General features: G+C 52.4%; 1 long non-coding RNA gene across 1 annotated transcript in view; it reads right to left on the reverse strand.

Moving 5' to 3' along the window:
- Positions 1–2,436: 2,436 nt before the first annotated feature.
- LOC139799838 (uncharacterized) overlaps positions 2,437–25,508 on the reverse strand; it is a 51,083-nt gene continuing 28,011 nt past the window's right edge. The window contains exons 7-8 of the long non-coding RNA XR_011727484.1: positions 7,628–7,747; positions 2,437–5,871 (exon numbers count right to left, since the gene is read on the reverse strand). This is a non-coding gene — a long non-coding RNA (uncharacterized lncRNA). The remainder of the gene's footprint in view (positions 5,872–7,627; positions 7,748–25,508) is intronic.

Below are 25,508 nucleotides of genomic sequence, written 5' to 3' on the forward strand. Positions count from 1 at the left end.
AAGCTGAAGGAGAGATGATGGAGGTCCCAGGATTCAAAATGCCAGGTGAAGGGAGAGCTGGCCTAAAACTAGTGAGAGTGAAAGCACATCAAGAACAAGCCCAAAACAAAGAGGAGGAAGATGTTGCCTTCAACAGCTCAGCTATGAAACCTTGTGCCATAGGCTGTTGTGGTACCTAAAAGCACATGAGGTGGGAAAGCTGCGCTCACCGATGCCCTCACTCTGCCCCACATACCAACTGTGAGCAGCTGGGATGGAGCTGGCTCACACTCATGGTGCACTGTGATCTAGGAATCCTCAGCCTGGGAAAGGGCTGAGGAAAGAAGACCATAGAGCCAAACCAAGCACATGTAGACACTTTCAGAGATGCAGAGCTCAGCAGGGAGCTGTGCCCCAGAGCTTTGCTTCCCATGTGCCATGCCCTTGATCTGAAGTGCCAGGCAAAAGTCTGCGCAGTGCCTTTGCCTCTCCCTGGCTTCTATGAGCAACAGCTGGCCATGATTTTCCCTGTCAGGTTACAAATATCTTGAATCAGGAAGAAAAAGAAGCCAAACTTGCCTCTGTGTCGCACCAAGACTGTCTGTAGATGTAGAGCCTGGAGCAGCTGCAGAGCGTGGCTGTGGGGCAGCAGGATGAAGCTGTTATTGTGGCTTTTGGCGATTTTTTTTATTTTTTTTTTTTAATGGTGTGAAGCCATTTGCTGGCCAGCCCTGCTATGAACCTGGAGCACTGCCTGAAGAGCTCAGCATCCTCCTCATGTCCCCGCCAGTACCCGACCCCCCAAGCGTCCAGCCCCCCGGGTTCCCCCTGCACACAGCAGGCACCCCAGCACCCACCCTGGCTGCCACCCCCCCCCGCAGTCCTGCACGCGAGGGCCGGGGGCAGAGGCCCGGCCGCCTGCATCGCTCGCTCTTCGGGGTGCGGGTTGGGGGTGGGATTTGTGGAGATTATGCCAGAGGAATTACAAAGGAGCAGACTTTCCCACAGACGCTTCAATCGCTGCTCTGAGAAAATGTGTGAGCCGAGGCAGCCTGCCTGCCTCACGGTGCTTTGGGGAACGCACAGGAACAGCACACACGGTTTTTAATAATTAAGTAACTTTAATTGTCCTGGGAAAGCAGCACTTGCCTTGGGGCACTCTGCGCAAACTCGTAATTAATGTTACCAGGAGAGATTACGGGAGGGAGAACTGAGGAATGATTCACTTTTGCTTTTTAAGCCTCTCCGTGTTAAAGCTGTATTATCCCCCGGTTTAAAGCCTCATTTAGCTGTGAAGAAAACCAATGTACTCGCGGGGGGAGGTGGGGGGAAGGAAGGCAAAGCACCCTGACAAATTACAAACAGCCGCGCCAGGCTCCACGGCCAGCCGAGTGGGACGGGAGCCGGCGGCCGGCGGGGCTGGGAGCATCCCCGGGTGTGCCGAGCAGCACCGCAGCTCAGAGCCTGGAGGAACGAAGGATGCTCGTCATCCACCCGGGCCCCGTGCTGCTGTGTGTAATTCCCACATGCTCCTTGTCTCTTGGAGGCTTCCAAAGCAGCTGACAGCGCAGGAGCTACCAGACAGTACCAGGGAAAAGTCTGATCTCACCTGCCACCTCTCTCCCCTCACCCCGTACTGCACCAGAGGGCGGGATGCTGGAGACCTTGAATTTGGCAAAGTGCCACCGCCTCCTTGGGTCAGAGAGTGACTGGCCCTTTGGAATTCTAGTCTGTTCCAAGTAAATAAAGTAAGTGTTTCACATCCTAAACCTGGCTGCTCTCCTCTGCCATGACCTGCTCCCAATCCCCCCAGGATCGGTGCTTTCCTGCTGCAGCAGTGCATCCCCAGCTTGGCCCTGCAGTGAGCGAGTGCTCCCCTGGCACCTGCCCAGCATGGGTCACCACAGCCCCTGTACTGAGGCCCTTCTCAAGCAAACTGAGCCCCAGAGCCCTTCGGAGCCCCCTTGAAGTCCCCAGGCAGCCGCCTGCCTCTCTGGGGCTGCTTAGCCGTGTAGGATTCTTTCAGCTCCCAACTGATGCTGGGAGCCGCCAGCGAGGCTGGAGCCCCGCGGGGAGCCCAGCCGACGGGCTTTGCCAGCGCGGCTCAAAGAGATGGGCAGTGACAGAGGGATGCAAAGCTTTCCTGGTGTGTGCCTCGCCTGGGATCCGCGGGGCTTGCTGGTGCGTTTCACCCACTTTAAAACCAACAACCTATTGGACTGAAGCAGATCTTTTCTTTCTCTTTTTTCCTGTCTGTTCCCCCTGCCTCCACCCCCAAAGCAAATCACTGGTCTCACACAGGACACAAGGTATTTTACTCTATAGAAATCCTTTTTTCAGGCAACTATGTCAAGAATGTTTTCATACTTTGGACTGGATGGGGAAAAAAAAAAAAAAAAAAAGGCTTAATCCCCTGAGATGGTTATTTCTCTGAAAACAGACATGCAAATGCTGGACTTGTCAAACCTTAAAATGTTTTCTTTATTCAAGGAATTACTGCCTGCCTGCTGAGCCCGGGTAATGCTGACAGGCTAAGCCCGGGGCCTTGGCAGCAGAGCATGCAGAGTGTGGGAAAGGGCGGCTGAGGCACGCGCCAGATAAGATCATACAATAAATGATACAGCCCTCCGGAGCACACGGCCACTTTCATATGCAAACAGGCCTCCCGGTACACACACACACACACACACACACACACACACACACACACACAGGGTGCAGCACCTTGCAGCACACCCAGGCAGACCAGCGGGCACATGCATGCACACGTGGCAGAGGTGTCAGGGCACAGAGGGATGCAGGATGGGGTTTGCTCAGCCCGGTGAGCATCCCAGGTGCTGGGGTAGGAGATCTTCCCAGTGACCCCTAGTCTGTCCAGGCACACTCCCTAATTGTCCTGTCATGCCTCTGTGGCTGCATTTCAGCTCTGCCAGTGCCTGGGCTCCTGTGGCAGCTTGGGGTGGGGAGGGTGGCTTGCAGACCCTGCTGGAACTCTACAAGAAGGGGAAGGTCGTCATCTAAGAACTTTTCTAGTTCTTTCTTCTGACTGTGGGCTAAAACCTGGCAACAGGACCCAAATGACTCAGGACAAGACAAAGGCGATCCAAAAAGTATTGGATTTTTAATTGCATTTTTTTTAGCTAGTGCTCTACTTTTGGCACAAGTGACGCTTTTTGGCACATGTGCCTGGGGCTGGGCAATGCAGCCACAAATTCTACTCTCTGACAGGGATTCATTACTAAACAGAAGCAAAGAGCATGACCCAGCTGATGGGAGTGGTGGGACCAATGGTGCCATGTCCCCACTGCCCATGGGAGCAGCGCCAGCCCGCCCCAGGGAGCCTCTGAGCCTTTATTGGCCATTTTTCCTTTCTTTGCTGTGTGAAAACCTGATTCAGCTGGGGTGCAGGCAGGCAGGAGGCTGGCGCGAGCCTCACTCAATCCCTAAGTGTGGCACCTGCACATTTGTTTTAATAACCTGGTGCCTGGTGATCCACATCAGGCAGCAGAGAGCAGGCGTCACGGGTGACAGTGCTGGAGGGTCACACAGCCAGCCACAGCTAATGACCCATGCTCCAAGAGGCGCCAGGATAGAAATGACGGCTGCTGAGCTACTGAAAGCCCAGGGAAAACCACCGTGAGGGCAACAGCACTGGTATCCAAAATGGGCTCCCCTGGGGAGCCAAGTGCCACCTGGAAGCAGCACTGGCAGCAGCCCAGATACCTGTGGGCTGCTGATGACCACAGTCACCCTCTCCCCTCCCATCATGGCAGCATGTCCCACTCTGACAAATACCACCCACCTATGCTGCTGGGACATGTTTCACAGGGAGCATCACAGAATTAATCTCAGCACAGCTTCTCCTAACCTGAGCTTAGCTTTTGGCATAGTCATCATTGCATTTTTATGGCAGGCAGGAGCCTGAGTGCAGGGGCAGAAGGCTGGTGGGTGCAGGAGGGTTGGCAAAAAGAGGTGGCTGATGATGGATGGCTGCCCCGTGCACCCCCAGCGAACCACATGCTCACAAATCACTGCTTCTCACTCCTTGCTACTCTCAAGTTAGCCAGTGAAGGGGGAGAGGGAGGACGAGGAGGTCCTGGCGTCTTATTCCCGGCTTAATACGGTGCATTCACACAGATAATCTGTCAAGTTAAAAATGAGCCAACAAGCTATCTATTCTTGTCTGCGCTATTTTCCCATGTCAGGAACAGGCTGGGCTGAAAAATGTAGGTTTCCCCTTTCATCTTGCCTTTCAGAGCCCCTGAACAAGATGCCTTTCTTTTTCAGTGCTTGCTGAGGAGATCTTGCCTTGAAGAGCGGAAAAAGGGGCTTTCTTTTTCTTTTTTTTTTTTTTTTTTTTTTTTTTTTAATATCTCTGCCCAGGCTGTGCTGGTGGCAGGGAAGTGGAGTAGCTTTTGTTTTCCCTTGGAAGCAAGGGTGCCCCGTGCTGATCCCCCTCTTGGTCTCCCACTGTTGTTACTGTCTCCATCAAGCTGGATTGGATGGGGGGGAGAGGGTGAGTGTGTGTGGCAACAAACATTTCCCTTCCATTGCTGGGAGATTTATTTTTAACTTGAAAAGAAATGCCTGGGGAGGCAAAAATAACATTTCCACAGGTTGGAGGCCCTGGTGAATGAGAGAGAAGTGCTGAAACACTGGCACATCCTTCTCTCTGGCACGTGGTGCCAAGGCGCCAGCCGGGAGCCCAGGCAGTGCCAGGAGCAGGGCAGGGCTCTCCCTGCCTTTCCCTGAGGATGAGACGCGGAGGTGAGGGATCCACCTGAAGGTGGGGGTTGACTCATCCTGATGACAACCACCTCCTGCTGCCAGCACCAGACACCCAGCAACACTGGTCCTGTCACCAGTGCTGCTGTACTGCTGTGACTGACTCACATTTCTCTCTCTGTGCCTCTGTCTTCCATCCCTCCTCCTCATCCCAGATGGCTCCAGCTGGGACGCGTGCAGCAGAGCCTCCTTTCCCCCGTGGCAGGACATGGGGCAGACAGGGGATCCACACCCGTCACCTTTATAGGGTGGTGGCAGTGCTCTCCCTCCTCTGTCCAGGCATCTTGGGCTTGTGTGCTCTTTTTATACAGTTGCTTTGGTCTAATAAAAGTCAAATGTGTTTTTATAGGCTTTGTGGTCTGTCTTTCATTAATCACATTTCTTTGCCTTCTTGCTGGTTTGTTCTACTTCAGTGACTGGCAGCAGCCACCAGCTCTCCAGCCGCGTGGGCTGTTCTGCTGGAGCTGGGCTGTGTTTGTTGTTGTATGGAAGTGGTTTTCAAAAAATATTTGAATTGGCCAGGTAACAGCCAAGTGCAGGGGGAGGACATATCGGCAGCACTTGTGTAGCAGCGATCCAGCTATCTGATTTCTTGTGAAAGCAAATATTTTAAGGGGGTTAGGCTGTTCTGCTTCCTTTGCTATTTTGAGGACTGAAAATTGTGGCCTCTTTTGCTATGGTTTCCCTGGCCTGGGGGGTCACACATGGCAAGCAAACAAACCCTTTCTGAGACCCCATTAGCAGTGCCACTGAAAGCCTTCAGTATTTGTTTTTAGTGCACCTTTTTGAAAAATGAGGCAAATGTTCTTGTGTCCTCCTGATGCAGGAAAGTCAGGCTGTGTCTCTCAAGTCTCTGAGGAGCTTGCCAGCCCCAAAGCTTGGTGCTAGATGGAGACCAGATGTTCCTTCAGCCCATAATGAGACAGAACCTCACCTCAACTCTTTTTTCCCCTCAGCTTTTCTTAGAAGTTTCATAAAGGGGAACAGAAAGAAGAGAAAGAGCTCCAGGAACAAACGGTTCTGAACAACCTGTCAGGGAGCTGATTCATCTGTGGGGGATGCCTGAGCAACATCCACAAACCTCAGTGTTTGGTTCCTGGCTGTCACCTGCAATGAGGACAGGGGAAGAAGCTCCTGTGGGGAATGCTACAGAAGAGATGGCCAAAAGCTGTGGCTGCCACAGGCTGCAGTGCCAGTCCCTGTGCTGTTGAGCCCCACTGGTTGAGCCTGGTGCCAGCAGTGGGTGAGAACTTAGGGCCAACACCCACAGCATCAAAGGGTTGTCGGAAGAGCTGCAGGGCATGGGGATGTGCTCCTCTGTCAAACTGATTCCGAGGCTGCTGGGAGGAATCACAGGGAAATTGGGAGCAGACAGAGCAGGCAGTTAATTGCAAGGAGTAAAAATACTGTAGGCAAGATAAAAGACAGTGTTTGCATTGTCTGCAACCCTCTGGCTATTCCAGGTTTGCCTCCAGCTGTTTGGTGAAAAGTTCTTTTGAGCCTTTGAGAAGGTCACAGTTAGTCTGGAATCAAACAAAACTAGCAAGTGAAGGCAAGCAGGCAGGGAGGAAGGCATGAAATCAGCTCCTTTTGGCTTCTGGGAGGACTGGGAAACTTGTAAATACAATTGCTGATGGTGGTGTAGCGCTTTCCTTGCCACAGCTTTTGCATGACACTATTGAGAGATCCCACCCCACCTAAGGCTGGAGCTGCTCCAGGCTCTGGAGAGAAGAACTCGTGGCCTGAATACACAAAACAGGAGTGGAAACAGGCAAGAAACTACTTTCCCACAGGCAGAGTGGGGCAGAGCTGGAGCTGCTATCCCCTTGATACAGCCACAGCCACCAGCTGCCTTGCCCAGTGTCAGGGTCAGGGCTCAGCTGCTTGAACATGTGGGGACCTGAATCAGCCCGAGGAGATCTTGAGAGAACTCAGGGTGCCACGTCTGTGGAAGACTTGCAGAGCTGTGGAGTGTGTTAGTGGAGCAGGAATGTGTAGGCAGCAGGTGCCCGGATGGTGCCTGCCCCGCCTGTGCCCATCTGGGCTAGCCCTAGCTGGGCACAGGCGGGGCGGGCACCGTCCGGGCACCTGCTGCCTACAGGAATGCCCAGGCCAGCACAGTATCCACAGCACCATTTCCTGCTTCCCTCACATCCCTGTTCCTGCTATGGAGTTGGGCCTCTGGCATGTGAAATGCTGTGGTCCTTAAACCTGAGCTTGGGAGCTTCCCCCAGGACATGGGGAGGGGATGGCAGGCAAAGGCAGAACCATCCCAGCCTCCTCTTCCTCCTAGCCAGCCAGGCCCCTTGTAATGCAGCAGGGACTGGGACTGCATGTCCTTACTTAGGGCTCCTGAAGGAAAGGGACTGGGGTCATGGACACTCCATGGGAATGAGCACTGCAGCCTTGGAAGGGTTGGGAAACTGATGCTATCACAAGGGAGGGTTTGGTTCAGCACAGAGGTGAAGAGCAGCCCCCCACAGCCACCCCCATGGCTGCTGCCCTGGGCTGTCCGCCAGCTCTGTGGGATTGGGGCCCCGGTGGAGGCAGGCTGGGAGCTGCCTGTGCTGCTCCAGCAGCCAGGGCCGATGCCAGTCACACCACAGGGTGAATCACCACCCCGGCGTGCAGCCGGGTCCTTGGCCTGCAGCGACAAGGGCCAGGCAGGCGCCTGGTACGCCCAGGAATGCCTCTCTCCTCCTGTCACGGGTTCCTTTCCCAGGGCAAGGGCATAGGCTGTGTGGAAGCTGGTGCAGCTGCTGCACTCCCTGGGGCATGGTCCAACTATCCTTCTGGGTCTCAAAGTGTCCTGAGTGTAAGCAGGGATGGGGAAGGCACTACCCAGGCACTGGGAGATACTCACCAGGGCCTCCTGGGAACCTTCAAGTCTTTTCATGACTCTTTTTGTGACCTTTGTGACCCCAAAGCTTCCTCCGTGCATAGGATGAGGCTCTGATGTCAGCACAAATTCAGACACATTCCCCTGAGCGAGAAAAAAAATCCCCATGCACTTGTGCGACAGCTCATGCATGGACCAACCTTGCATGGCAGGAAAGACCCTCACCCTGGGCAGCTTCTGCTGCCATGTTGTCCTCGGGAGGACATGGAGACACCCTTCTCTTCCTGCATCAGAGGCTCATTTAACATCTCTCTGGATGCTTTGCTTGGTTGCCCCACTGCCCACAGGCCCCCTGCCAGCCCTGCTGCCCCCTGCCAGACTGAGCATGGGGAGTGAGGCTGATGTCCAGCAGGATCAGCCCCAATGATTTCCAGGCTCAGATGCTTCCTCCAAGTACCAATCCCATCCAACATGCACATCCCCACCTGTGCATGTGGGGACACATGGAGGGATGTGAGGGGTGATGGGGTGGTGGTGGGGAGATGCCTGCATTGCAGGCAAGGAGGACAGGCAGCTGGTCACAGCACTAGCAAAGGCAGAGGAGAGCAAAAATCCCTGGGGGAAAGCGTTGCTCAGCATCTGCCCTGCCTCCAAAGGGTTAAACAGCTTGCACAAGCCACCCCGGAGCCCAGATCTGCTTTGCCCCCTCCATCTCCTTCGCCCTCTGAGGGCCGGGCTGGTGCCGAAGTCGGAACCCGCTAATCAGCAGCTCACAGCACCGGCAGCCCTCCGTCTGCCTTGACTCCCGGCCAAGCGCGGCCGAGCCTGCCGGCGCAGGAATGTGTGAGAGCCATGTGTCACTTCTCCAGACTGTGGGAAAGTGCTGCTCCAGTGAACTCACAGCAGCTGCCCTGCCCCAGCCCGGCCGCGCCGCGGGAGAAACAGGAGCCGAAGCTCTCGCAGCCCTTGGAACGGCCTCTGCTCCCGCTCCTTTCCGTGCGGGTCCACTGCCAGTCCCGGGCCCCGCGGGTGACAAAGAACATCTGAGCCCCCAGCGCCTGTTATGGCCACCGCCGGTGCGGAAGGAAGGGCTGGTTTTTTTCTCCTTCCCACTTCTTTTTTTTTTTTTCTTTTTTTTTTTTTTCTTTTTTTTTCTTTTTTTTTTTCTTTTCTTTTTTTTCTTTTTTCTTTTTTTTTTCTTTTTTTTTTCTTTTTTTTTTCTTTTCTTTTTCTTTTCTTTTTTTTTCTTTTTTTTTTTTTCTTTTTTTTTCTTTTTTTTTTTTTTTTTTTTTTTTTTTTTTTTTTTTTTTCGGTTGTGGGGTGGTGGCTGTATTTCCAAACGAAGGGTGTGGGAGTGCTGAGAGCAGAGGCAGCAGCCCCGGGGAGCCGGGAGCTGCCTCCGCGCTGCTGCTCGCACCACCTGGCACTTGTACAAGACTCTTCGTCTTCAAAGCCCTGGGCAGACAATGGCCCCTTTCAGGCCCCGCGGTGCCTGGAGCCGGCCAGGGCCCCGCCGTGGTCACTCAGCCCGGCCGGGGCTGAGCCGGGGATCCGGCACCGAGGCGTGCCGGCCCCTGCTGCGAGGGCAAGGCAGGAGATGCTGGGTTCCGTGGGGGGATGCTCCTGCAGCCCACAACCATGCTCCTTCGGGAGCTGCTAGCCCCTTCCTCCTCTCCAGCATCTTCCATGCTCATCGGGGCCTTTTGGGGCACGGGAGCAGCCCTGGGGCCGGAGAGGTTGGGCTCTGGAGTTCCAGCGTGGTGGTGCGCAGGGTTGGCTGACTCGCTGCGGGAGTCCCTAGGCCAGCAGCTCTGAAGTCAGAGAAAAGTAAGACCAAGAGGATCAGGACGGGGAACAGCCCTTCCTCCCACCCCCCTCTTCTTTTTTCTCCCCCCGGCCCCCTGCCAAGGGATTAATTGCCGGCCTGGGGAGCGGGAGAAGCGGGCCGGGGCTTGGCGGGAGGGCAGCAAAGCAAAGCGCTGAAGCAGCACATTCGGCGGCAGGCTGGTGCCCCCGCTCCATCCCTCCCGGGCTCCTCCTCGCCTCGCTGGCCCCGGCCGAGCAGGCTCTCCAGACAAGCATCTATATCTGCCCTTATTTTCATCTCCTCCTAAGCCTGCCATGAGCTCTCGTTAAAGCTGCTTTCTGGGGACTCATTAACTTGGCAGGCTCAGTGAACTCAGATCAATTAAAATAAAGCTTCTTAGCTTCTCTGCCCTCTGCTTTGCTGCAATGTTGCCCCACTCTCCTCTTGTCTGTAACCCAGACCAGGCAGAACAGGAATGATTATCCCCAACCTGCAGCATGTCCTGGAGGAGTGCTGGTGGACCCAGGTCCATCTGCCATAGCTCCTGGCCCACCAGTGACTGGGTGCCCTGCCTGCTCTCAAGGAGCAGAGTTTGTGAGAAGGGTAGGATGGAAGCAATGCAAATTTTGCTTTGATTTTTTAGGCACTTTGTCCAAGTGATGCCAGCATGCTCTCAGCCCCTGCCATCAGCTTTTGCATGACTCCAGTCAGCCTGTGGTGCACCCTTTGCTGTTTTGGAAACCTTTGGAGAGTGATGCTGACTACCTGGTCAGAGCTATGTAAATTCAGAAGGCCAAGCTTTCAGCTGCCTTTAAGCTTGTTGACCAACCCCAAAAAACCCTAACGTCTAATGAAAAGAGTTTGGAGTCCTTCCTGGATTACATCCATGCAAATAGGGAGCCTGCTGCAGACAGGTGATGATATTAGTGGATACAAAATGAGGCCATGGGGTCTCAGAAACTGTGGGCCAAGCGAAATGTTGGATGTGAATACTTGCAGGCTCTGGGAAAACTCTGGCCCAGGCACAGACTGGACAGGATGGCTTGAGCTTTTATCTCTGCAAACCAAAGACAGCAGTGCAGCCTCCCCACTGTGGGCAAAATCCAGCACAGTGAAAAAAACTGAGGCTCTAGCAACTCACCAGCACATTTTTCACCACAGGCCACAACCACAATGTCTCTCAGGCTTTCTCACTGTGAGGACAGCAGACGTGTCACCTGCTGCAGAGCTAGGCTCTGTCCCCACTTGAAGTGGGGGCAAACCCTGCTTGTAACCCATGCCTGCCACTCTACTGCTAGCCTGCAAGTACCACCACATGGCTTTCAAGAGGAGAAAATGTTTGCTCTGGTGCTAGGCGTAGAGCTACACTTCACCTGAAAGCCTTTGAAGTGGAGCAGATCTCACAGGGAGGAACTGAACTTGGAAGCTCGGGGTCAGCAGTTTCTCCTTGCCAGAACTGAGCAAGAAAAGCAAACAAGTCCTTCAGCCCTTCTCTGGTGCGGGTTTCGTTACACTTTCCAAACATATCAGTCAAATATTCACAAAGGATCAGCCAAATTTTTCCAAGTCTTCCAGGCTTGGTTTCAAATGAGTATTGGCCTTACCAACACTTTAGAGATGTTTGATTGCACTGGAAGGAGGAAGAAACAGAGTGAGAGGTTTAACCAGTCCTCTGCTATGGCAGCACATCATTCCCTCAGTGCTGGGCCAGCTCCTTAAAATGCAGTGAGGGCTCCCTTCCTCTGCCTGCTCTGCCCCTCCTCAGTGAGTCACTAGAGGACATATACATAAATGTATATAGGTGCTAATGAGCATGTTTACATACTGGGTGCATTGCTGGGGAACAATTGACTCTCCTGGATGTGAGTGTGGGAAGAGTGAATTAGCCTGCTTAAAGCTCCCTTGTGTTTGCAGAGGAGTCTAGCAGCACCTGGAGTTGTCACCAGCCACCAGTGACTGAGTGCACACCCCAGCCTGGTGCCAGGGCTCGGGTCCCAGGAGAAAGGCCATGGCCTGGTGCCTGTGGGGAGCAGCCTGCAATCACAGCTGAAGGCTCAGAAATTAGAGGCAAGAAGAAAGCAGCTGATGGATAATTAGTAATTTTTCAACTCAGGAGTTTGGGGCTGTTAGGTGTGGTCAGGAGCTCTAAAGATTAATTGACCACTTTTCAAAATTCCTTTTCAGGAGAAGTCTTAAGTGCTCCTAAGCAGTAACTAAAGACACATCCCCTGCAGGGAACCAAGGAATTGTGTAGTGTTCATGCAAGGACTGAGCTACAGCACAAATACATGGTGGAGCTGCTGGCTGTATCATGTGTGAGCCCGGTTTTTACCCTCAATATCTCTAAAACCCACTCTGTAGCCTTCCCCAGTCCCACCAGTGTTCCCTGGGGGGCTTTTGCACGGTGCTGGTGCAACGTGTATAAAGTCCTAGAGCCAGGTGTGACTCCTCTCCATCACCCTGTGCTGGGGTGCATGCTGGGATGCTCCTGGTCACCTTCTCCATGCGTGGGACCGAGGATCCCTCCTCTGAGCTGGAAGGGCCACACACACATCCCCCACAGCTCCCTCCCTTCCAGCCAGCTGGGAGGTGGCAGTCTTGGCAGGCAGGGCAACAAAAATGCCGAGAGGGAATTGCCGGTGGGCTGAGGGGTCCAGCAGCTTCCCCTCTCCTCTGACCTCAGCTGCTAGGTGCTCTCGGGGCCCGTTGGGATAACGTTTCTCCTCACTGTTGCTCCCTGCTTAGCGGATGCATTGTTGGGATGGCAGAGCCACCCTGAGCTCCTGACGCCTGGCTCATCCCATGGCTCAAATTCAAGGCATTTGCTGCCACAAGGCAGCTTGGGAAACCTGGCCAAGGGGCTGGCATGGTTTGAACCCCTGTCTGTGGGCTGAAACCCCATGTGCATGCAAGGGGTAGCAAGCAGGACAACAGGTCCCACAGCCCCTTGGCTAGTCCAAAACTAAAAACTAAAAGATAAAAATCTGGTGCCTGGTGAGACTCCCGTGAGTGCCCCTCTGGGTGTCAGGGTGCTGCACCCAGGGACTGAGGTCCCACTTCACTATACTGGGTTGTTGTCCCCAAGGGGCAGGTCGTGTCCCCCCCTTCCAGCCCCACAGGTTTCCCTGGTGTCAGCGCTGTGTCACTGTGAGCCACTTGTCACCACTGTCCCTGGGAGAGGTCTGGGGGTCACCATCAGTCTCCCATGATGACAAGGGAGGAGCAGGATGCTGGGGCAAGGGCCCAACCCTACCAAGTCCTGGGAGCCCTTGATTCTGGAAATGGACAGAACTGGTCAAAAATAGTAGATTTACCAGAAGTTTTGATTTTAAAAATATTTTCTACTCTAATTTTTGGTTTGTGTATCACTAGTGTGATAAAAAACAAAAGCTGTTTTGTACTTGAAAACTTTACTTAAAATCAAATGCTTTCTGTAATAACTACTCTTTAAATACCAAAAAATATTCAACAAAAAAATGTTCTGTGGTGCTAAGTTTTTCTTTTTGGTCTATCTTTTGCCTTCCCTTTAATCTGAAAATGTTTCAACAAATCATTTGCAAATAGCTTGTTCCAGGATAGGAGAAAACAAAAAATGTCAGAGCAACAGCAAGCACAGGAGCTGGGGCATGGAAGGAAAGCAGAAGACCAGGGCTAAAGCTCAGCTACCTTCAACCAGATACCTCCAGGGGAAGGCAGGAAAAGAGGAAAACTTTAATGAATTAGTGGGCACTCTGGAGCATTTCCATTTTGCAAATTACCACTGTTTTATTAGGCTTTAATTCAAACTGCTCCAGGGTACTGCTTGGAAAAGCCTTTTTGAAGAAGAGCTGTGGGAGGTGTCCTGCTGTGGAGCTGATGCATGGTGGGTGGAGGCACATCCCAGCCAGTGCCTGGCTGGGGTCCATTCCCCATTCCCTATTCCCTGTCCTCCAGGAAAGGAAAATGTGACCCTAGGGTTGCTGGGGATCCTGATTTTCATACAGGTAAAGTGTTGCCTGGTAAATCCCACCAGAAGATCCTGAGAGATCCAGTCACAAGGGGATTAACTCATTCTGGAGAGGAGTGTGTGAGTGCAACCATGTCCCCGCACATGCACCAATGCCAGCCCCCAGGCTCAGCCCAACCCACCCATCTTCCCTGGGATGTAAGAGCTCAGTGCTGTATGGAGGAGCTCACTGTATCCTTTCTGATGGGGATGTTGTTGGTGCCACCAGCCACAGGAAATCCACAAGCCCTTCAGCACTGAGGTGCTTACCAGCCTCTGTGTCCCAGTTGGATGTGCAGATGTGTCTATTGGTGTCCACCTGGGTGTCTAGGACTAGGTTTGCTGAAAATCTGGGTCTTTTGGGCAGCCTGGGTAATGTTGTCTGGGTGCAGGGCTGGGGAGCCTATCCATTCCCAGCACAGGCAGGGTAGGGTGCCCTCAGAGCCTTCTGGGAACTAACACAGGGCCATTTGTGGAATGGACCCATCATGTGGAAGAGGTTTTTTCCCAATGTCGTTGTGTCTGGGATGTCATCCATCCCTGCTTGGAGGTCCAGCTGGCACCAACACATGTGCACACACAGTCTGCAGCCCCACAGCACAGTCCTCATGCCAGTGGGGTCCACAGCACCCCAGTCTCCCAAAAGCCCCCTCCCCCCTGTAGGAGCTGAAAAAGTGGTTCCTAGCTGAAATGTGGCATGTTTGATTTTTGGCTGAGGCATGGAAAGGGCAGAGTTTGACAGAGAACCAGTTGTCACTCACCTGGCAGCATTTCACAGTCAGTTCCACCCAGAAGTGCCCTCTCCCTAGGAGCACAAATCCTTGGCTTTAAACTGGATGATTTTTGTGGAAGGAAGAGAAAAAAAAGGGGTGAGATCCTACAAGGAGACCAATAAAAAGCACAAGACTGGAAACCCCTGCCCCTAAACCCTAAAAAGGTTCTGTCTTGGATCTTTACCCCCCCAGCACATAGCACAATGTTCCTGCACCTCTGGAGTTTGCTTCTGAGTATGAAGCACTTTGGCAAAAGGGTGAAAGGAGAGGGTGGAGAAGCAGGAATGAAGAGGATGAATGGGACATATCCAGCCCCACTCTTATCTGATGGCTGCTGAGTGAGGCATGATGAATTCTCCAGCAAAAGGTCTGTTTTATCAGGAGGCCTCTTATCAGATGGCACAAGCACAGTGATCTGGCCACAGCCATTAATCACCCATCAGCTGCCTCTCCTCCAAAGACAAAAGTTTTTTCCCCTTCTTTCCCCCCACCCCACTGGCCCCAGGGCTGCCTCCTGAAAGCTGCAGGGAGAAGCCTCCACCCAGCCAAAGCCCTCTGCTCTCAGAGGAGCCCAGGAGGTGCTGGAAACTTCAGATGGAGAACAGGAGTGAGTGGGAGGTGTGGGGGAGCAAACCATCCCAGCCTCACCAGCCATCGACCCCCGTCTGTGTTGAGTGGCTGGGGACAGACCCCCAAGGACCTGCTGGTCCCCATCCCTGAGCTGGAAGGAGCAGTGAGGGAGCAGCGAGTGAGGTGATGGGGCACCTGGACTTGCTGACTGGTTCCCTTTGCTACCCCCCACTGGTAAAGATGCCACCCCTTGTGGTAAAAGATGCCCTTTTGCCTGGTAAAGATGGTAAAGATGCCACTGGTAAAGATGCCACCCCTTGTGGTAAAAGATGCCTTTTTGCCTGTGTCACAACCTGCCCAATGGACAGCCCCAGACACCCTGGGGACACTGGTGGGCTGTGACCCTGCAGGGCTAGCTCTGGCTGCAAGACAGTCACCACGTGTCACCGTTAAGGCAGGCTGAAGGGAAATGCTGGATATCTGGGTACAGATCAGATATGAGCAGGGGGATACCCCATCTCCAAGGTACTCAACCCTCATCCAGGAGTGAGGGTGGTGGCTGAGAAGCAACAGAGACAGGAGATGCCAGGGGAGAGGGAGGAAGGGATGCTAAGTTGAAGGAGAGACCCTGTCCCATCTGGCTGCAAGCATCCAAGCAGGACTGAGAGTGGCTGGAGCCTGTTTTTTCCAAGCCTAAGGAGTCTCTGGTCCCCAGGGACACCACACATGGTGCAGCTGCTCCTGTAAAACCTTTTGTAAGCTCAGAGTGTGCAGGGGCGAGATTGCACATGGGAGGCAGATGGGTCTGGCTTCAGGGTCACGCTGTCTGGAAGCAGAGCAGGAATGTCCCACTCCAGCTCTCTGCAGGGTACAGTTGCAATGAGAGATGTCTGCCCCTGGCCCTGGCTGCAGCAGGACCCACGGGCTGGAAAAATTCAGTCAGGAGGAGAAAGGAGGGAGGGTTGGTGTTGGCAGTGGGTCGGTGTCCTCTTACCTCCCCCCACAGCCGTGCCAGGACTGCCGGAGGGGCTGTCTGCATGCTCCGGGCCTGGTGCCATCAGCAAACGGGTGACATTTGTCCCTCAGTCACGCTTTCCCTATGCCCAGATGGTGCTAAGTCCTCACTGTCCCCGTGTCCGCTGAGGCATGGGACTGGGATGCCAACCCAGCGGCTGACACCAAAGCCAGGGTGGCCATGGGGCCATGTGAGAGGGACGGACAGGCAGGGGGTGCAGGCAGGAGGTGCAGGCAGGGGGTGCTGCTGTGCAAATGCTCCATCCCTGGGAAATTTTAAACCTTAATTCTTTTTGCAGATGGGCCAAGGAAGGTGGTTTTGTCCCTCCTGCAGTAATTTTTCTTTCCTTTTTTTCTTGCAGCTACTTTTGGGACTGCTCCAGCAGTGGGCTACTCTGGGATGGGATTTATTGTCACCTTTCAGGGGGCTTACTGCCACAAAATTCATCCTGGAAAAACAACAGTCCTTTACCCAGGGGTTGGCTGGAGATGAGGTCTGTCTGTGTGGTGGCAACCTGTTTGCTCAGGGCATCCTGGGTTGTGCCAGTGGGGGCCAGGACCAGCCCCCCCTGTGCTGTGCCAACATGATGTCACAGGGAGGCAAAAGAGCTGTGAATGAAAGTTCATGGCAATGAGTAATGGAAAGCAGTTGTCCCTTGTAATGTTGCCTCGCCATAAAATGTCAGATAGATGTAAAAGTTATAAATACATCAGAGAGCAAATATTTACAGCACAGCATTAACTCCTTGCTTTGGGAGTGCTGCTCACCCCTCCATGCAGCTCCCAGAACCAGGGAGTTGAGCCAAGAACAGCCTAGAGATGGGACCCAAACATGTGCTGACTCCTTTTGCTGTAAGTGCTGCCCTGCTGCCCACGTGAGTTTGGTTGGGTGCTGGCACTCAGTGGGTGTCAAACCTGGCCCATGCATTAACCAACCTCCTGTGCTGGATATCTGAGTGTCAAAGGATGGTCTGTACCCTATTTTGTGATGAGGTGGGTGACAACCCAGAGCAGACACAAAGTTGGTGTATTTTTGGGGGAGTATGTTCTCATGGAAGAGATTTTCTCTACATGAGGGAGGAACAGCCTCCTCTTAGCTATGCAGGGGAGCACCATGGATGGATATGATAATGCACCTCCCAGAGCACACGTCTATATGGAAGAACAGGAACAGTCTTGTAGATCCCCATCCCAACCTGTGCAAACAGCACTGGCACAACATTCTGGATAAGGACTTAGGAGGCTGAGTGTCCCCTCTGTACAAAACTGAAGCAGTGTTCCCAAAGCATGGGGCCACATGGGTGCTGAGGAGCAGCATCCAGGATGGGCTCTCTGCAGAGAACCAGAGGGGCTGGGGACGCAGCCCTCGGTGCTGAGAAGTTACCCTCCAATCACTTGGCATTGTGGTGGGATGTCAGAAACCATAGATTCATAGAATGCCAGGTTGGAAGGGACCTCAAGAATCATCTGGTCCCCACTACATATATATATACATACACACACATATACACATATAACCATACATCTGTACATGGCTGTAACAGTTGAAACAGACCCTAAGTCCTTAGAGAACATTCCTGAGAAACCTCTCACTTCTGCAGTGCCAAGACTTCCAAGCATGGTCTCAGAACTCCAAAGGTACAGCTTGAGGGTGAAACACAAGCCTGGGCAAGGAATTCCTGCAGGAGGGCTGGACAGAAAGGCAAGATGCAGAGGAGAAGGAGGACTTGGAGGAACAGGTGCAGGAGGTCTTGCAATGCTTACCCATATCCACAAATACACTAGTGGAAATAGTGAGGGGAACAGAGGGGAATAAATCTTTTAAAAGAAACAATAAGACCAGGACAGCTGGCATAAAAAGGAGCATGTTCCCTTGGCTACCAGTCACTATAGGAATGAAAAAAGTGGAGTGGATGAGGGTCAATCTAGTAGCAGGGGAAAAAAACATTGATTCCAGAGAAATTTGAATTGTGGGATGTGGAGAGAGATTCCTGGGCAAGCTGGGTGCTTTTCAGAAGACTTGGAAGAGTGGTAGTTTCTGTCTGTCATGGTATATGTGAGGAAAAGAAATGTGAGATTGCTGCACTTGGGCAAAGAACTTCCTTCAATACCTTCCTTCCCCAGGTATGAAGTTCTGGGTGTACTGAGAGCTAGGAGGACAGGGTGCTGAATGTGCAAGCATGGAGGAAAAGCATCCATCTAAGATCCTCTGGGTGCCTCAGACATGGGTGTCTCTTTCCAAAATTGGGTTTGTGCCTAACCTTCAGTCCCCAGTGTCTTAGCCAGAGCTGTCCCACCACTCCAATACCCAACTACATCTTCCACACACTGGCTGTCTTGGGCTGCTTGTTCACTCTGTCGAAATCTATTCCCTTCTCTTTCCAGCTGTGAATTTACTACTTTTTTGCTTCTTTGCATTGCCCTCTTAATTTGGAGCCACAAGAGACTCCTGCAGTCTCCCCATGCTTCCCCTTATCCTATTCATCACCCCTTTCCAAAACAAAATAAGAAGAATCTTCCCTACAGGCTGCCCCTGTGTATGCCCCCAGCTTGTTCTCTTGGCTAAGTTTCAGCTGAGGAACATGCTGGAACACTAAAGGTAATAAGTAACACACTTCTTCAATGGGATGATGCTTTCCAAATGCACCGTGCTTTACAGCTACCATAAATGATGAAATCAGTATTTGTAAACTATACTTTAAGGAATCTATTAGTTTCCAGAGATTTCAAAAGTATGTCATTTTCCAGATTGTGAAGTTTGCCAGTTTGTCTATTTTTAGAAGTTCTCACTCAACAAATGTGGTCAAGACAGTCTTTAAACAGAAAAGGGTGGCTGCGTGCCTTGAAGGTATAAACAGACAGACATGTGATGGGAAATGCTTCAGAGGTGAACTTGTCAGCCTCCTAAACATGAAAGTTGTTGGGTGATGAAACTGCAGGGACAAATCAGCGTGCAGGATGGAGAAACAGGCACAGAAAAATGTCTTAAAAGTTACTTTTCTCAGAGATCTGGAGAGTCTTTAAAATATTCTCATGGCCCAGGAAATGAGACAAATCCTACAGAAAACTGGCAGCACAGCCTCAGCCAAGGTACTTCCTTGGAAGCCTTAATTTGCATAAACATAAAAGTGATGGAAAAAAAGCCAAGCAAGCCAGGCTGTCCACGGACCTCTGCCAGACCCACCTGTCCCCTTGGACAGCTTCTCTTGTGTCCCTCCCATCCTCATCCTTCAGCTGCAGTAGAGCCCCAAGGGCTGCACAGGGATCAGGTACAACTCTTCCCCATATAGGAACAAGCCCCATGGTTTTGGCAAGGGAAAACAAACACACCTGAAGACCTCTTAATATCTGATGTCTCCCAAACTTGGTAAGGTCACAGATGTGATCCTGCTCTTTTTCCCTATTGGCTGGCTGGTTGCCTTCCTGCTTCATGATCCTGGAGAAGTTGCCGGGACTAACATGCTCTTTGAGGTTCTATTCCTATCATGTGCTGTTTAAAACTCTTTTTACCACATTTAACAGTTTAAATAACCTGTCCTGTCTTAAGTGACAAATTTCCTTCCTGTGTGCATGGCTTCCTCCTATTTGAAGACTGTTGACTCTTTTGGTTGAAATATATGCATGGGTTTATTTGATTCTAGATAAAACAACTGTGTCATGCCTTGCTGCTGCTGACTTTTCATTTCGATTAAGATCATGGGTTTCAGGTATTTTTCTATATATTTAATTTAAAAGTTTGTGTCTTTAGCTTTCAGTTTTTCAGGCCCAGATTGTGACCTCCTGTTCACTGTATTCAATTCCAGCCTCACAGAAAGGGGGTTCCTCCTGCTCCATACCGACACCTTGTCCTAGTACAAAGTACACCAGTCAGGCTCCATGGGAAGGAGACTTTCTGTGCAATTTCAGGTCCCCCCTGTCCCCAGCTGCAACTCTTTCTGGATGCTCCCAAGACAGATGATAAACCTGCCAGGCTACACAGGACCAGTTCTACCTTGGAAGGAAGGTCCTTTAACTCTTGCAGGTGCTTAAATTGCCTTTTGACCTTCTCTGTGCTGAGTGTCTTTTGCCTCTCATTGCAAGGCTTGCCTGATCAGGCTCTTCCTTTGGCCTCTCTCCATGTCCTCACATCCTCCTCCAGGTGACAATTTCAGCATCAGTCACCGTGTCCTTGGAGCTCTCCCAGCCTGCTTCCTCCTTCCCTGCAGCCAGGTGTAACCCCATCAGCCTTTGCTTTCAGACACCTGGAAGACCAAGTGAAGGTGCCCAACACCTTGCTGGTGGGGACAACCTTGCACCATTGTCACCAGACTTCTTCAGCAGCATCGTGACAGCTCCAGGTGTGGGAGGAGCTGACATAAGGGTTTGCATCTGCTCTTGCAGAGGTCACCCCAGCTCTGCTCTGAGCTGCCCAGCCACGAGGGGAGGCAGCGCAAACACCTCCTTGCATCCCAGCTCCCTCTCAAATGTGGCTTTTCCAAACAACTATACGTTTCCATGAAACCTGGCCCTTCTCCAAGGTTCACGCGGGTGGCGGTGGGGTGGGAGGAGGAGGGAAGCAGAGAGCAATCCATAACCTTCGTAGCACTCTCGAGAACAGCTGTCTGGCAAATGTCAAGCACTGTCTAGGGCTATTTTGGGCTCTTTATTTTTATGAAGGATGCTTTGAGGTGGGGGAAGGGCACAGAGAGGGTTTTCTCTTTACCAGCACCTTAAAGAATCAAACCCCAGGAGGGAAAGTTCAAGGACGCTATCTGGCCATGCAGATGATGCCATGTGGCTGATGCCATGTCCCATTGGAGAGTCCTAGGAAGGTCTTGGACAGGCAGAACACCGGAGATGGGATTTGGCTTGTCTGGAGACCTCCAGAAGGAGCTCAAGTCCCTCAGGAGCTCATGCTGTGGACATGACTTCGGCATGCACCATCACTGCAAGGGGGACCAGCCCCTGTTCTGTCCAGCTCCCCAGATGATCTCCTGGGTGAGAAACCAGCAACCTTTGATTGCCCCTCCTGAGGAGTCTCATAAAAATAGTCTTCTGGATGTTTTCTACTGCTGTCCCATGGGTCCAATTGTCCAAGCCCTAAAAGGTCCTCAGACTCCTTCACTTTCAACAGAGCCCAGAGCCAAAATATTACATGAGGAGGAATAGAGCATCCAGAGATCCTGGTCTCAAAGTCCATATGGAGCGTAACTGGAACATCCAGCAGAAAAGTGTTCCTGTTGACAGAAGGGGATGTTCTTCAAGAGTGAAAACAGTTGCAGAAAGTCAGCATGTTTGTCTTTGCAAACTGATGGAGATCCTGGAAAATAAAGCAGCTGTCATTTGTCATGGTGAAGGGTTCAGCCCCTCATAATTGCCACTTTATTAGAGCCAAAGTAGTATGCAAGTAGGAGAAACAGACCCTCAAGATTTTTTAATTACAAAATGTTACAGGGCGTGTTTAGTCTTTTCAGACTGGCTGGGCCTGATGCACCGTTTGATCAAACTAGGATAAAACTCCCTGCTGGGATCTCAGAACCATCAGTGGTACCTTGTGAGAGCACCTGGAAGATGCTCTCCCAGTACCCCAAGAGCAGCAGCCACAGTACCCACCATAGCAAAAGACAAAGGAGGTGTGGGGGGCTGCAGCTCAGCCAGTACTCTTCCCATCCCAGAAAAACACCAGTGTGCATAATCTGAGGCAGATTTTTGAGCATCTGGAAGTCAGCACAGAGAAGATCAATATCTGACATGACTTCGTCAAGAATGAGACATGTCAGGCTGAGTTAATTTACTTCATCAGTGGGGTATAGCAAGATATGCAGTGGCAGGATGGGAGCAGGATGCCCTGCCTGCCCTGCTTGCCCTGCTTGCCCTGCCTGCCCTGCCTGTCAAGGGGTGGGGAGCAGGGCAGGGTGCCACAGGACGGGTGCTAGGAGAGCAGCTCAATGGCTCACTGTGGGGCTGGGAAGCCACAACTGAGCACTCCCAGTGATGGCCAGCGTGGAGAAACAGAGAGTGTATTTATTACATTTGCATGCTACACAGGGCCAGGGCTGCTGACAGAAAAAGGATTGTGGCAAACGGGAGAAATGGGCTGAAATGTTGGGAGGAGGCTGAAGGAGCTGGGCAAAGCATGCTGCAGTATGCCCCTGCAAAAAGGGACACGGGCAGAGTACGTCCCCTGCTTGCTGGCCACTGCCACCTCTTCTGCAGCCCTGGAGCTGTGGAGGGAGCCATAAGAGATGCTGCTGGCTGTGCAAATGTAGACTGGAGAGGTTCCCATGTGGGCCTACAGAGTCCACAGTGGCTGGACAAAGTCATCCACAGATACCTTCCATGCCTGGATGCGGTCTGGCTGGAGCAGTCTGGGTTAGATGCACTTGGCCACAGCTCTGGCACATGTGACATGCCAGGAGATTCATATTTGTATACCTTTAATTCACAGCACTGTGATTTAAGCCATTTCTGTGTTAAATTGCATCGGTTTAACAACAGAAGCTGTCAGCACCAGCTGGGCAGCCTCCTTTACACAGGGCTGCAGAGGTAAGGTCTGTGCCCACAGGAACTAAAACCCTCCTGCACTGCAGAAATGGAATGGTTAAATTTTGCCTTTGTCAGTCTGAGGACGTGGAAACAAACCCTGGATCCTGTTTTTTCTGTGCTCCTAGAAGAATGTAAACCTTTTTAAACAAAACCCAAACTTTTTAGCATAGGAAAAAGAGGAAGGGAAAAAAAAAAAAAAAAAAAGCCCAGTCTGTTACTATGTGTCAAACCTCAGCAATCCTCACACTTAACAAAGAGAAGCCCCAGGGGAAGAAGGGAGACCTGCTGCTGGTTCAGCTCTCCAGTGGGATGTGATGCCCTTCTTGCCACCCAGGGAGGGTGTCAGCTCCTGGGGTGGTGGCCAACAACATCCTGACCCCCATAGCTCCTTGGGGGCCCCTGCAAAGCACTGGCAGCAGGACCCCAGGTCTGGCAGCAGGACCTCGGCTTGTCAAGGGGCTGGGGTCACTGGGGGTCTGGGGCAGGGTGGGTGATGGTTGCCCGGCTGGTCTCGCAACAGTGGGGCCATGTGGCTTCCCTGAGCTGAGCACTGAGTATTATCAGGGAAATAAAAGGAAGGCTCCAAAAGCTGGCGTGTGATGGGGCGTCCTCCCGGGACTGGGGCGGCAGCGAGCGCGTGCGTCTGCGGGCGGCCCTGGCCGGCTGCCACGCTCCCCTCCGTTTATTTACGGTGGTTTATCAGGGGCTGTGGGCTGCGATAAAGTTTATGAAAATAAAAGGCGTCTCCAGCAGGCCAGGGCGAGAGCAGGCCCTGCCGTTGCTTTCCCACACTGATTAGGATCTGGGCAGGCTTCAGCGCTCCAGATCTGGGATGAAAGCAGCCGGACCGGCAGCACTTCCCTTCCTGGCCCCCGCTCAGGGCCAGAGGCAGCGAGAGGTCAGCGCTTGCACACACACAGCCTGCACCCTGCCTCGTGTGCTGCACGCTGGGCACCACGCAGGCACACCCTGCACTGCATGCTGTGCACAGCACCAGGCACACTGTGCACCAGGCACACTGAGCATTAGGAACTGCACACTGAGCATTGGGCACTGCACACTGTGCACATCACCATGCCATGCACATGGGCACTGTGCATCCCACACTAGGCCCTGCACCACGGGCACTGCATGCTCTGCAGCATGCACCATGCCATGCACACTGGGCACCGTGCGTTGCACCCCACACCAGACACCACCCCAATTCCCAGCACTCCTGCAGTCTTAGGGCCCGGGGAAGGAGCTACAGCCTTTCTCTTCAAAGGAGCTCCTGCGCGTGGGGCAGTGCTAGGGTAAGACACCAGGCTAGGATGCAGCTGGGGCAGGACGGGGTCTGTCCCCTGCAGAGGCAGCATGGTCCCTGCCCTTGCTGACACGCAGCCATCCCCGGGATGCAGGCTGAGGCCATGGCCTCTTTCCGATGATTGTTTGGTGGCGACGGGGCCACAGCTTCCTCTGGTCACAAGTATGACCCTTGCCTTGGCGTGAGCACCGGGGATGGTGCCTCAATCCTGGCTGGGCAAGGGCCAGGGCTGCCACTGCCAGGGCAGGAGGGCTCTGGGGGGCAGAGTGACCTGCAAATAATGTCTCCAAAATTCACCCGTCTGCATTACTGAGCAGAAACTCCCAGGTAAATGAGGAACAGAACTCATGCAGCATTACTGGCTGGAAAATGGGAGCCTGATTTAACTTCCACTGTTGTGAGGAGGAACTTGAGCAATGGCAGTAGCAGAAGGATCCACCCCCCAAGTGCTGCCGGGCTTGGAAATGTTCAGTTAAGTGTGGGTTTTGTGGGGGGTGGTTTTATTGCCCCTTTTCACCTCCAGCACGCTCTGGAAGAGGTGCTGGGAACCAAAACACTTAAAAGCAGTTCGGGATGAAACCTCAAACCACACAAATTGCACTTGGTCTGGGGTTTTCTTGCAAGCTCAACATGCTGGCTGGGTCCTCAAAGGAGCCGTGAATCTCTGAATGAAGCTGTCTGTGGTTTGTGAGAGAAACACAACTCCTCCTCCCTGCCCTCTCATGGACTGTTTCCCTGCCTAGAAAAATCAGGTGGATGCTCAAAGCTGGAGTTGATCCTTGCTTTGGGTTGTAAAGAATCCCTGCATGGACCCCTCAGTGATCCCCCCCTCTGCCAAATCAAACAGTGAGGAGGGCTCTCTCTTTTCTTATAGTGAGTGTTAAGATTTACAGGGCACTGGCACTACATCAAAAATGAATTCAGTCATTTACAGTAAAAGCAAAGTGGGCAGAACAATGAATGTGAATTCACAATGAATGTGAATTAAAACACCTTGTTACAGGAACAAAGTGTGCAACTGACATCAAAATAATGGAATTTATGTCCTCACAGGTTGGAGCCAAATTATTTGCAGTGAGATTTGTCTGAGCATAAGCTCTGGAAGAGGTGCTCGACACTGCTGCTGAGATATTTTGGGGTCAGGCACCATCTGAGTTCACACAGCAGAGCAGGCCCAATCCTCTGAGGCAGGATGGGGGGAATCCCCTTCATCCCCCCAGTGGGTAATATGCCTCCTGTGTGGTCCCTGCAGGACTCACCCCAGCTGTAAAGCACAGATGCATTGCTGTTGCTGGCACCTGCCCAGGAGATGCTGCACGCTTGGTAATGAATTCAAGGTGCTCCATAACCCCAGAGCCACCCTGATATTTAAGCATTCATGGATTTTGGGGGAACCAAAACTGTTTTATCCTCTTAACTCTTTGGGTTCACATCCCAGTGGCAATCATGTGGCTGTTTTGTGCTTTCCCAGTCCCAGCGCTGGCCCCACAGCCAGGATACACTTGTCACATCCTGTGTTTCCATCAGGATGGTCCCATCATGCATGCTCCCATCTGTGTCCCACCCATTTCTTTTGGGCTTGCTTACACAAGCAAAATCTTCCAACAGATCTCCTGAACCCCCCAAAAACACCACTGGAAAAAAGCAGCTGGCAAAGCAACACCACCAATTTACTGAACAGGGGAAGGGGAGGCAGGACACAGATGAACCTCCTTCGTTAATAAATCCTAGCAGCTGTGGAAAGTTTGAGGCAAGTGAGAGCACCCAGACAGAAAATTAAAAAACTAATAAAGTCCTCAGTGTGGGGGCACTGGCATCAGGTCAGCTTTACTTCTCTAGGCACCTCGTAAAGAGACATTCCAGGACACTAACTCATAAGGGAAAGCTGCAGGGGTCAAGGAGAACAGTGGAAAACTAACCATGGTAAC

The sequence above is a fragment of the Heliangelus exortis genome, chromosome 9 (genome assembly GCF_036169615.1).
Source record: "Heliangelus exortis chromosome 9, bHelExo1.hap1, whole genome shotgun sequence".
Taxonomy (NCBI): Eukaryota; Metazoa; Chordata; class Aves; order Apodiformes; family Trochilidae; genus Heliangelus; species Heliangelus exortis.